The sequence below is a fragment of the Hibiscus syriacus genome, unplaced genomic scaffold, assembly GCF_006381635.1.
Source record: "Hibiscus syriacus cultivar Baekdansim isolate YM2019G1 unplaced genomic scaffold, ASM638163v2 tig00110729_pilon, whole genome shotgun sequence".
NCBI classification, from domain to species: domain Eukaryota; kingdom Viridiplantae; phylum Streptophyta; class Magnoliopsida; order Malvales; family Malvaceae; genus Hibiscus; species Hibiscus syriacus.
In genome coordinates this window covers 513,377-526,063 of record NW_024062843.1, presented here as the reverse complement: position 1 = coordinate 526,063, position 12,687 = coordinate 513,377, and positions in this window count along the sequence as shown.

Sequence of the window (12,687 nt, the reverse complement as noted above, 5' to 3'; positions counted from 1 at the left end):
TGATGCCATGCAAAAAATACACCACAAAACTATATTAATACATTACAAAATCTATACTATAACATAAGATATTTTAAAATTAAATCATTATGATGAATTACAAATAAGATGATATAATCTAAAAACTATCATAAACATAACACATACATAAAAGATACCAAAATATTCCTAAAATGATTGGTTAGTATATAAAATATTATAATAAATTGAGTATACAAAATGATAATGCAATCATAGATTTGTGCACGCATAAAATAACATTAAAACAACACAAATGTCTTAGATATGGAAGGAGGCACGTTGTAGGTGGGAGGAGCCATGGCTCCCGACTTAAATGTTTCAATTGCATTTGAAGTCATTGATAATTTTCAAATCATTAACATTAAATTATATATATATATATATTTCAAATTATGATTTATTTTTAGCATCATGCCAATTTTAAATTAATGATATTAAATTCAGACCAATATTTTTTTGGTTTGATTACTTTTAACCCATTTCGATTTTAAAATAAGTGAAATTAAGTGTTAACCCCCTTAATTTAATAATGTATTTACTTTTTATAGTCTTGACACCTTAACATATAGGACACAAAAAATAAATTTAGAGTCACCATTCTTCGAACTGGCACTAATATAATCACGTTATGAGAGTATTCAATCTCTTATTCTAGCTCTAATAAGGTTAAATGATCTAACCTCTGTAGATGAATTATCTCATTTATTAATCTATAACTATGTCGTGTTTAGATCATCTCCAACCCAGAGTCGATGAAAATGGTGTCACTCTGTTTCAACCTAAAATTCTTGATGTTATGTCGCCACAACATTTATAATACACTTTAACAATCATCACATTCATATTGTACAAAATTGATCTTTATCTCTTACTTTTCCCTAAAACTGATATACTTAATCACTCACCTAAATTGATTCCATTTCATCAATCACAACAGTCATATATCAAAATCTTTCATTGACTTACCGATTATATAATAAAATGTAAATCAATCACCTAAACTCTTGCTTCACACGCTAAACATTTTGATATACAATTCTCCCCTCGACACACCAAGGGTCTCATAATATAAATACTCACTTAAGTATTCAATTATTATACTATATAAAATTCAAATGACTCCTCAGTGACGTTGTCTCATCATAAATCCAGAAACGATAACTTACACATGAAAAGAAAAATCTGAATGTTCAACTTTATGAAGCTTATTGGTGCACAACTACTGTACTGACCAGCTGAAGTAGATAACTCAAGCAGACAAATCATGCCAGCAATCAACGTACAAATCAAGGCACGCATATTAAGGTATATAGTAATAATTCTATTCTAATATGAATTGCTCATTATCATAATCATAGTATTTTAAAAATTTTATTGTAAAGTATTCCATATTGTGTCATCTATATACATATCATCAGTTTAAGCATAATTCTAGAAATAATACTCTAGTACTATTAATTATATCACTCTGAGCAAGGTAAAAAAAATTAATAATTCATGCAAACAATTGGCGGTTTGTGGAGGGGTCATTCGAAATAGGGACGGCATGTGGATGGACGGTTTCGCAAAAACCATTGGAATGTGCTCGGTGCTTGATGCCGAACTGTGGGTGTAATGGAAGGCCTTTCCTTGGTTTGGGATCTGGGACTGAGGCCTGTCATTTTCGAAACTGATAGCAGGAAGCCTGGCTTCATCTAAAACAAGGTCTGAGCATGGAGTTGACCTCTCCTCTGTTCCACATTCTTGAGTTTGTTCGACGTAGATGGAGGCTGCAGTTTATGCATGTAGTAAGGGAAGGAAATCGGGTTGCGGACAGCATGGCAAATCTTGCTAGCTCTCTAACATGTGGTTTTCAAACGTTTAGCTCCCCCAGTGGAAGTGTTATCAGTACACATTTCACCTAAGGGTGTATCGTCACATCGTCGATTAATCAATAATAAAATTAGATTGATATAATAGAGTTTAATACAAAATTTAAAATCATCAATTACTCAGATACACGAGTTCAGGTTCAAATAAGAGTCGTCATACGATTACTTTCAAATAAATAATACTTAAGATTATTAATTAATAAAAAATAATCATTAATATTAAGAATAGTAAACTCAAAAAGCTCACTGGTCATGGGTTTGAGGGTTTGTTGAGCAGAGGCTTGGTAACTGGGTTATTTGGAAATTTGGGCTTTTGCGAGTGCTATGTGAAGGGCTACCGTTCGAGAGTTAAATGGATAGGGTGATATTTATGTAAAAACGTTAACTTTATTTATTTATTTTTTGTATGTGAAAAAAAAACTTTCTACATTAAAATCTTTAAATATTCTTTTGCAAATTATTTTATAACTCGATAAATTTTGATTTTTGCATGAAATTACACAATACATATAATCTAGTATAGAAAAACTTTGAGAGTAAGTATTTTAAAATATGAATAATTTTATAAAAAATTTATACTAGTATTTATTTTACAAAATGACGATGATGATGATGATGATAAATATTTTATAATTTAACAAATTATAAATTTCATATATTTTTGAAAAATTTATTGACTTTTAAATTAATTGTTTAAAAATATAAAAGAATATTAAAATAAACTTTTAATTACAATTGAGGGATCAAATGAATTATTATTCATTAAATATTATTTTTAACAACAGTTAATAATATTTATTCATTTTTTAATAAAATTATTTTGATCTTTGCATGAAATTACACAATACATATAATCTAGTATAGAAAAACTTTGAAGGTAAGTATTTTAAAATATGAATAATTTTATAACTAGTATTTTTTTTTTACAAAATAACGATGATGATGATAATAAATATTTTATAATTTAAAAATTATAAATTTTATATAATAATGTTTTGCTCATTTTAATAAAATTAAAATTTAATATTTATTTTATATTTTTCAAAATTAATATTAGAAAAATGTTCCCTCAATAAAGAGGTAATATTTTTTAGCTTTATATTCTTTTTTGATTGAATTTTACTCACTTTTAATTCTTTTTTATTGTATTTTTATTGATTTTAAAAAAAGTGAATAATAATTCATTTGTTCTCTCAATTGTGATTAAAATTTTATTTTAATATTTTAATATTTTTAAACAATTAATTTTAAAAATCAATAAACATTATTAAATGTTGTTAAAAAATAATATCACACAAATAAATAAATAAATAAAGTTGACATTTTTACACAAATATCACCCTAATAAAAATTAATTATATATTAGGCACCATTTTATAAATATTTACAAAACTAACACTCATTTTTTACATGTTTTACAAGGCGTGGTGCATGAGTCCGCCTTCTGCCACGTGGCGTAAGGCGCGATGCATGAGCCGCGCCTTCCTGCAAAAGGTGTTAGATCGGGGAATAAAGATGAAAATTAATCTGATAGAGAAATAAAGTTTGAAAAGGCGATTTTTGGGAAAAATCGCCAAGTTATATGTTTATATTAAAATTTATATAAACTAAATCATTATTTATGAGATGTATTAAAAACAACTTATTGTGTACATGTTTTTATTTATATTAATTTTTATTTCATGTTAATAATTTTCATTATGATCTAATTCAAAGTATTTAATTTTAGTTTTGATTATTTTTTGAGTTATTACATTTAGTTGATTTGTTGTTCATATATGTTCCTTCATATTTATTTAGGTTATAAGTTTTAAACTTACTAAAAATACTTCTCTTTCTTCTCTTAGAGTCTTCCCTATAAAATAATCATTATATTTTGATATAATATCTAAACTACTTTGAGTCCTTTATACATCGATTAATTTTTTGATAGAAAGCCGTTAATTTTGTTAAAAATCGAAAATATCTATAATTACAATAAAGATTTACAAGCAGAACCGTAAATGTAAACTAAATTATAATCAAAACATTTTCTGTAACCATTAACAAAAATTAGTCACCTAGATCACATGACCAAAGAAGGTAAATGTTAAAAAAAACCAAAATGTTCGAACAAAATAAAGATACAAACAAATATGCTTGTATCAGTAAACGAACCATAAAAGGAGGTGAAGCTATTGAAAGACTACCGACAAATCGTAAATCAAAGTCAAGAGACGTGAAAATATCTATAATTACAATAAAGATTTACAAGCAGAACCGTAAATGTAAACTAAATTATAATCAAAACATTTTCTGTAACCATTAACAAAAATTAGTCACCTAGATCACATGACCAAAGAAGGTAAATGTTAAAAAAAATCAAAATGCTCGAACAAAATAAAGATACAAACAAATATGCTTGTATCAGTAAACGAACCATAAAAGGAGGTGAAGCTATTGAAAGACTACCGACAAATCGTAAATCAAAGTCAAGCGACGTGAGAAAACTATCCACGAACGCAAAACGCGTATCCAAATCTATCCGAGGGTAGGGAAGATCAACATGATAACAAATAAGCGCCATTTTGATCAGTCGTGACGATGTCAAATCCAACCTTGAGAAAAAAGATAAATGAAAATAACGGTCAAACGACCAAAAACTACCAAAAGACAGAGATAAACGTGCTATAAAGACAAAGGTAAACGTGCCATAGAGGTAGAGGTAAATGTGCTACAAATATATATTTATTCTTATTTAAAAACTAAAAAAATAATGGAAAAACTGACGATAGACAATCAGTATCAAAACCGGTGCCACAACAGGTTAAATAAAATTATAGAAGAAAAAGTTGATTTTATCCATAGAAGATAACACAAATTATAAAGAAAAAAAAAGACAGGGAGGGAAGGAAGAAAGCTACTAGGGTTTATAAGTATATACCGATTAATTTTTAATATGCAAAAGGATTATATTTTTATATATTTTTTAAGTTAATAATTTGTTTACATTGATTTTATTGTATCATATATTTTGTTGAATTCATTTTATTGTTTTTAACATCACAAAATCTTAACTACCGTTAATATTTAATGCATGATTCAATTTATTCAATAATTTGTATAATTTTATCTTAATAATTCTTATTTAATTCTTCTGAACTTTTAAAATGAAAAAAATATTTATATTTTGTTATACTAATTCAATTTTGTATGATTTTTTTATTATAGAAAATCGCTAATTTTATTAAAAATAAAAAATATTTATAACTACAAATATTTAGAACTATTTCAATTTTGTATGATTTTAGAACTACAAAATATAAAAGATTTACAAGCATAACTGTAAATATAAACTAATTATAATTTAGACATTTTCCTATAACGATTGAACACAAAACTAACCACCTAGATCACACAATGACCAAAGAGGGAAAAAGGGGAAAAACTAACCAAAATGCTGGAACAAATAAATATATGAAAAAAAAATCTGATTTTATCAACAAACGAACCACAAAAAAGGATGAAAATATTGAAAGACCGTCGACAAATCGCAAATTAAGGTCAAGCGACGTGAGAAAACTATGCACGAACACAAAACGCGTATTCAAATCAATCATATGGTCCAAAGCATGGAAGATCAACATAATAACAAATTAGCGTCATCTTGATTAGTCGTGGTGATGTCAAATTCAACTCTGAGAAAAATTAAACGAAAAATAATAGCCAAACAACAAAAAATATCAAAAGGTAGAGACAAATATACAAGAGATAAACATGTCACAAAAAACAGACTTATTCTTATTAAAAAACTAAAAAAAAGAAAAATCAACCGGTGATTGACAATCAACATCACAATTAGTACAGTCGTTGGCTAAATAAAGTAAAGAAGAAAAAATTGATTTGATATATAAGATGACACAAATTGTAAAAAAAAAATAGAGGAAGAAGAGAGCAGCTATGATTCATTATATTCTTCGTATTTCGTCAGTTTTTATGTTGTGTTTCAATTCATTTCATAATTTGTATATATTTATCATTTTAATTCTTTTAGTTTTTAAATAATAATTATTGCTAAATTTATTTAACTAAAGATTGATTCTGATTTAGTAAAAATAAAAAACAATTATATTTTAGTTAGTATTTTATTATTTTACTTTTTTAAAAAAATTGTAATTGTTTGGAACAACGGAGCACACTAAGAACACGTCAAGGTCCAAGGAGAAAGAGAGGTTCCAACATTGTGGCTACTCCTCTTTGATATGCCGACGCTTTCATTTTTTTTCTTTTAAATAATAATAATAAAATTAGTGAAGAAAACGAAATTTGAATACTCTCTGTTGATATCATTAATGGATAAGATATTATTTTTTTTTGGATAAGTAAAGATTTTATTCATCCAAAAGAAGCAGCAAGCTGCTACAAAGAACAAAATAACACTAAGACAAATCCCAATCTAGACATAGCCTCCTATTTACATCATCAATCAAGTTCATACTGCATCTATACAATTTAATTCTTATAGAATCTCTAATTTTATGAACAATTGCATCAACCGAACGATTAACACCTCTAAACAGCCTATGATTACGTTCCTCCCAAAGAAAATAGACAAAACCAGTCCAAGCAAGCTTTAGGATACAAACAATAAGGGATTTACCCCTCAAATTCAAGGCTAGCCAGTGCAAAGAATCATCCCAGCAAAGAATCGGCTGGTTATGAAGACCACAAGTCTGCAAGATTACATCCCAAACCTCTCGGGCGAAAGAACATTCTAAAAACAAGTGATTTCGAGATTCCAGCTCAACTCCACACAGACCACAGATATGATCAACCTGAATTCCAAATCTGGCTAACCTATCCTTTGTAGGAAGCCTATCCAGAATCACCATCCAAGCCACAATGGAAAATTTTGGGACATGAGCAGGAAACCAAATCAATTTGTGCCATTCAACCTTGTCCCTCCTCTCATGGATATGGTCCCATATCCATGCACCTCTAATCTGAGACAAAATAGCAGCAGAACCAAAAAGTCCCCTAGCCTCCTCCCTCATTTTCACCAACTTTCTTAGGATCCAGCTAAAATGAGGCTTACAGTCAACTGTCCAAAAATCCATAGCCTTGAAACAATAAGATTTGAGCCAAGCAATCCACAAAGAGCTCTTATCAGCTAGAATTTTCCTGATGAGCATGAAGCAGCATGCCCTACTCCAGTCAGAAAGTTTCCTCAAGCCCAGACCACCCTCTGATCTTAAAGAACAAACCTGACTCCAACTCACTCTAGCCCCTCTAGCTGAAATATCACAACCTTTCCAAAAAAACCTCATGCATAATTTTTCAACATCTCTGATGACCCCTCTGGGCAAGACTGCCTGCTCCAATAGCCAAAGATACTAAACAGAACCGACTTAACCAACTGTAGCCTCCCCCCCAAAGCTTAAGTGCTTGCTCGACCATTTATCAATTTTATCCTTGATTCTCACAAGTAGAGCTGAGCAGTCTTTGCTAGAAAGTTTTCGAGTAACAAAAGGCACACCCAAGTACCTAACAGGCAACTGACCATGCTTGAAACCAGTAGCTATACAAATCAGATCCAGACTACACCGAGGCACCCCGCAAGCAAACAATTCAGATTTCATAGCATTAAGCCTTAAGCCAGAAAGTTCATAGAATCTGTCTAGAATGCTAACAACACCCAAAACAGACTCCAAGGATCCATGGAAAAAAATGAAAAGGTCATCAGCAAAACAAAGATGAGTAAGTGAGATTTTTTTGCATTTTGGATGGAACCTAAACACTCCATGCTTAGCAGAAACATTCAATAATGATGAGAGGACATTCATCACTAGAACAAAAAGATAGGGGGATAAAGGATCACCTTGCCTCACTCCTCTAGCACCCCTGAAATACCCTACCAAACTGCCATTTAAAGAAATAGAGTACCTAGGAGTTGTAATGCAAGCTTTAATCCAACCACAGAAAGTATCAGGCAGGCCCAAGGCTTGAAGGACAATCAATAAAAAGTTCCAAGAAACAGAATCAAAAGCCTTTTGAAGATCAATCTTTAAGGAACATCTAGGGGAGAGATTTTTCCTAGAATAACCCCTAACAATCTCTTGTGCAAGCAATGTATTTTCAGCAATATTTATACCTTTAAAAAAAGCTGACTGACTAAGGGAAATCATATCAGGAAAAACAAATGCTAGCCTAGTAGCCAAAATTCTAGTAATAGTTTTATAGACAACTGAGCAGCAAGATATAGGTCTAAAATCTTTGGCCATACAAGCATTTAAAGATTTAGGAACCAATACAATGGTTATGGCATTAAAGGCTGGCAGGAGGGAAGATGAGTGGAAGAAGAATCTTACTGCATTAAGGAAATCACTGCCAACAGTCTCCCAGGCTGCCTTGAAAAACCAAGATGTGTAACTATCAGGCCCAGGGCTTTTGTCCTTACCCTGCCTGAAAAGAGCTTCCTTGATCTCCTTATCAGTGATCTCTCCAACAAGGTAATCACCAGCACCCTCAGGCAAAGAATAAGCCATCAAAGATTGTAGCCAGACCACAGAACAACCCTTAGCAAAGGGAACATCAGTACCAATGAGATGCTGGAAAAATTTTAGCAATTCAGCAGCCATGCCATCAAAAGATTCATGCAAACCCCCATTTTCATCTTTGATAATTCTGATTGTGTTTCTCTTCTTGTTAGACTCAACTCTCTGGTGAAAAAACCTAGTACTTCGGTCACCTTCTTGCAACCAATGCACTTTTGCTCTTTGTCTATAAAATTCAGATTCAGCTGCTTCAAGTGCAATTAATTCAGCCTGGATCTTTTTCTCCTCAGCCACTCTTCTGTGGCCAACATTTGCAAGAATAAAGATCTGAATATTTTCCAGCTCAGCTTTCTTCGCAGCCACTCTACCAGAAATGTTAGAAAAATGTTTCTTATTTAGATCCCTTAAGAGAGGCTTAAGCCTTTTTAATTTGCCAAACAAGGTTAACATAGGGTCACCAGCAAACTGTTCCTGCCAAGAATCCTTAACAACCCTTAGAAAATCTTCATTATCAGTCCAACAATTGAAAAACTTGAAAGGTTTAGGCCTATGGATTTGGGCAGTCTTCTGAGTCCAAATAATCCCAGGGCAGTGATCAGAAACCCCTTGAGCATGAAACTCCACAAAAGAGTCAGGAAACTCTAGCAACCATTGAGAATTAATGAGGATTCTGTCTAACTTTCGTGCCAGGAAAGAGTCTTCTTGCTTATTGGACCAGGTGAACAGAGGGCCAGAAAATGGGTGGTCCTGCAGCTCCAAGTCAATCAAACAATCTTTAAAATCCTTCATATCAGAAGTGCAATACCAGCCCAAACTACCAAAATCAGAGCTTTCCTGAGCATTGGCAGTAACATTGAAGTCACCTCCAATGAGCCAAGGTGAGGAACCAATTACAGAATCTAAATTATTCAAATGGTCCCAAAGTTTTCTTCTCTCCAAGCTGTTATTACTGCCATAGATAGCAGTAACCACTAAATTATGCCCAGCCACATCACCTACTATAGACAGGGCTTGATCACACCCCTTTAGGAAAGAAAAAGATAAACCCTTCCTCCACAATATCCAAATTCTGCCACCATCAGAAAATTCATAGTTAGAAGTAACATTCCAATCCGTGACTAGAGCAGCCACAACCTTAGAGTAATTACAACTTCTCACTCTAGTTTCCATGATGCAAACAACATCAACATTTAAAGCCTCCATTCTCCTAATCACTCTACTTAGCTTGAGGCCATTATTTATTCCCCTAACATTCCAAAAACACAAAATCATTTATTTGCAGCAGAAGGGTCTCCACTACAACTGACCTCTAAACCTTTGGCCCTATCCACATGGTCTTTCTTTTTTGCCTTAATTTCATTTAAAAGCATAGCAACTCCCAGAGATGCTGTCCTAGCTTTCCTAGTGCCTTCAAAAACTGCACCCCCAGCAATAGCCTCTATTTTGCTAGAAGAGCCAGAGTTGTCATTCCTTTTCCCCCTAGCCTTTTTTTTGATTTAAAGAGTCCTGTAAAGTGGGGAAGTCACCTCCACAAGCAGCTTTAGTCACAACCTTATCACCAACAATCCCCATGTCAACAAAACCAGAAGGATCACTCTCCTTGAGTTCATTAACAACTAAACCAGGATTGTCAACATTTCCAGAATCCTGAAGAATATTTATAGCATCTCCCTTTAACTCTTGCATAGGGGCATAATTACAGGCATGAAAAGCCTGAGTCTGAACAGGCATCAAATCGGAAGCACAAGGTTGTGTATCAACCTCTGAACAATGAGGATGACAATCAGATTTTCCCCTATCTCCATTCAAAGTGTCGATGTTATCCTCCTAAAGAGCAAGAGTAGATATAACTTCAGAACCACCCACTTTCAGGCTAGTAACCATTTACTGCTCCCCCCTAGCCTGTATTATATCAGAACATAGAGAAAGCTGTGGGAGGCCAGAGGGACCAGCAGCTCCATCTTTACCAGAAGCAATAGAAGCATTCGGATTCACCTTCCTTCTCCAAACTGGAACCTCTTTAGTATCCTTAGCCTTCTTTGAGGCCTTGATTACTTCAGCACAGCTAATAGCTAGGTGACCATATTTTTTGTAACTCACACAAACTTTAGGGAGCCATGGAACATACACTCTAACTATTACTGTGGAGCCATCCCTTAGAACAACCTGAACTACCTCAGGAATAACAGCCCCAGCCTCGACCTCAACACAGACTTTGGCGAATTCTAGTCTTTCTTTAGAAGCAGTGACATAATCCATATACAATGGAATGCCAACTGCGCTAGCTATGTAACTGAGACCCGTACGAGAAAACAACTCTAAGGGGATATTGAATAATTGAATCCAAATGGGCATACGCTTAAGGTCAAAGTCAAGTTTCTTCAAACTCGGTTCCCATTTCCTAAGCACTAGAGGCTTATTTTGAAAGTGCCAGGGACCATTTTCGAGCACCCAATCTCTCAAATCAGCATTGGAGAAAGAAAAAACGTAAAGGTTAAGCCCAGCGAGACTAACCTTAACATGCGCTGATTTCCCCCATAGAATTTCAGCTATTCTCTGCATGGATCCAAAATTGGGAGCATCTCCAATAAACTGCCCGACCACGGAGCAATCCCATTCAGCAATTCCCTCATCAATAACCGCAGCAGGAGGCTTGACGGTAGAAACCCCCTCCACTACCTCGGGCGGGAAGAAGTCTAGGGATTGCTCCTTAGATCCTCGAAAAAGCTTCTTCCAATCAAGATCAGCAGACAAAGGTTCCATGAAATTGAGAAACGAAACAAAAGGAGAAGATGCACAAAAACAGAAAACAGAAAACAAAACCAGCGATCAACAACAGGAAGGAAGAACTGAGTGCCCATTAGACCCGCTATCGAGCGCCCAGAGCAACCCCATTTCTCAAACAAAACCAATGGATAAGATATTAGTACCACCTAAACGCTTATTAAACGTGATAATATTTAATTTTATTTGCTATCGTACAAATCAAGTAACCTTATAATAAAAAAATTGTTATTATATTTTGAACTATCTTTAAATAAATATTATTTTATATTAACGTTATTATATTAAAAACCCTATTAATTATTTTTTTGAGAAATAATTCTCAAACCAAATTTGTTACAAAAATAATTTTCAAATTGTCTATGTAAGATACTTCGTGTTTTACAAAAAACGATGTCAGTCCTCACGTTCTACAAAAAAATGAGTTTATTGTATTTATTATTAACTTTATCTAATATTAAATGATTTTATTTGAAAAAAATTGATAAGTCTAGGCGAGATAATTCTATGTGTGTAATTTGAATATTTTTTTTATCAAATCTAGTTTGGGGTCTAAAAACATAATCATTGGGATTTTTAATATAATAACGGCTAATTAATAAAAAAATTTACTTTCTCGGATTTCGTAATGTTATTAAGAGGAAAAAAGGAATTATCGGAAAGAATGAAATTTAAAAGGGTAATTTTATCGTAAACCGAAAGGTCGCTGCTGATGGGGTGATCTACTCGCAAATTTGTCGCCATGTGTTTATGGATTCATTCATATAAGAAAAATCAAACCATAAGTAGGCTAAAGCTTCATTTCTCAGGCACCCTCTTCTTTGTCATTCTGCTTCTGTCTAAGTTTTAGATTATAAAGAGAAGAAAAATGATGCCCAACACCCTCCTTCGATCAAGTCTCAAATCTCAGGTACTAAGTTCTTCAAAAGTCTCAATACTTCTTTCTTTTCTATGTCTACTGCTTTATCGACCATTTGTTTTAAAGAATCCAGATGTCATGTTTTATCTTACATGTTCGGATCATGGTAAGATAACCCTTTTCTCTGCTTCTTCTGATTTGCCAACAAGACTTGTGGAATCTCATGTTTGAAGTTTCATTTTTTGATGAGAAATGTTGGGAGAAGGAACAAACTGTTTTTATTTTTATTTTCTTTCTTCATGTCTTTGTTGTGATTTGTCTGATATCTCATCTTTTAAACTTTTTGGAATTTAAAATTACGTTAACTTTCTTCTTTGTTCTGGATCCACTTTAACTGAAAAATGTTTAGATATAATTACGAGAATATGATTAGATATAATCATGGAGTGAAATCTTCAATGTTGATAAATGTTTGCTCTACTTAATCTACCTCTTCTTTTTCATGATTTCAACTCCATGGGCTGTAATTTTAGGTTCTGTTTGGCTTCTGAGAAAATACCGACCTGCATAAGTGTTAATTCTGGTTCACATGGTCATTTTAAACTCTAATCCCATGTTT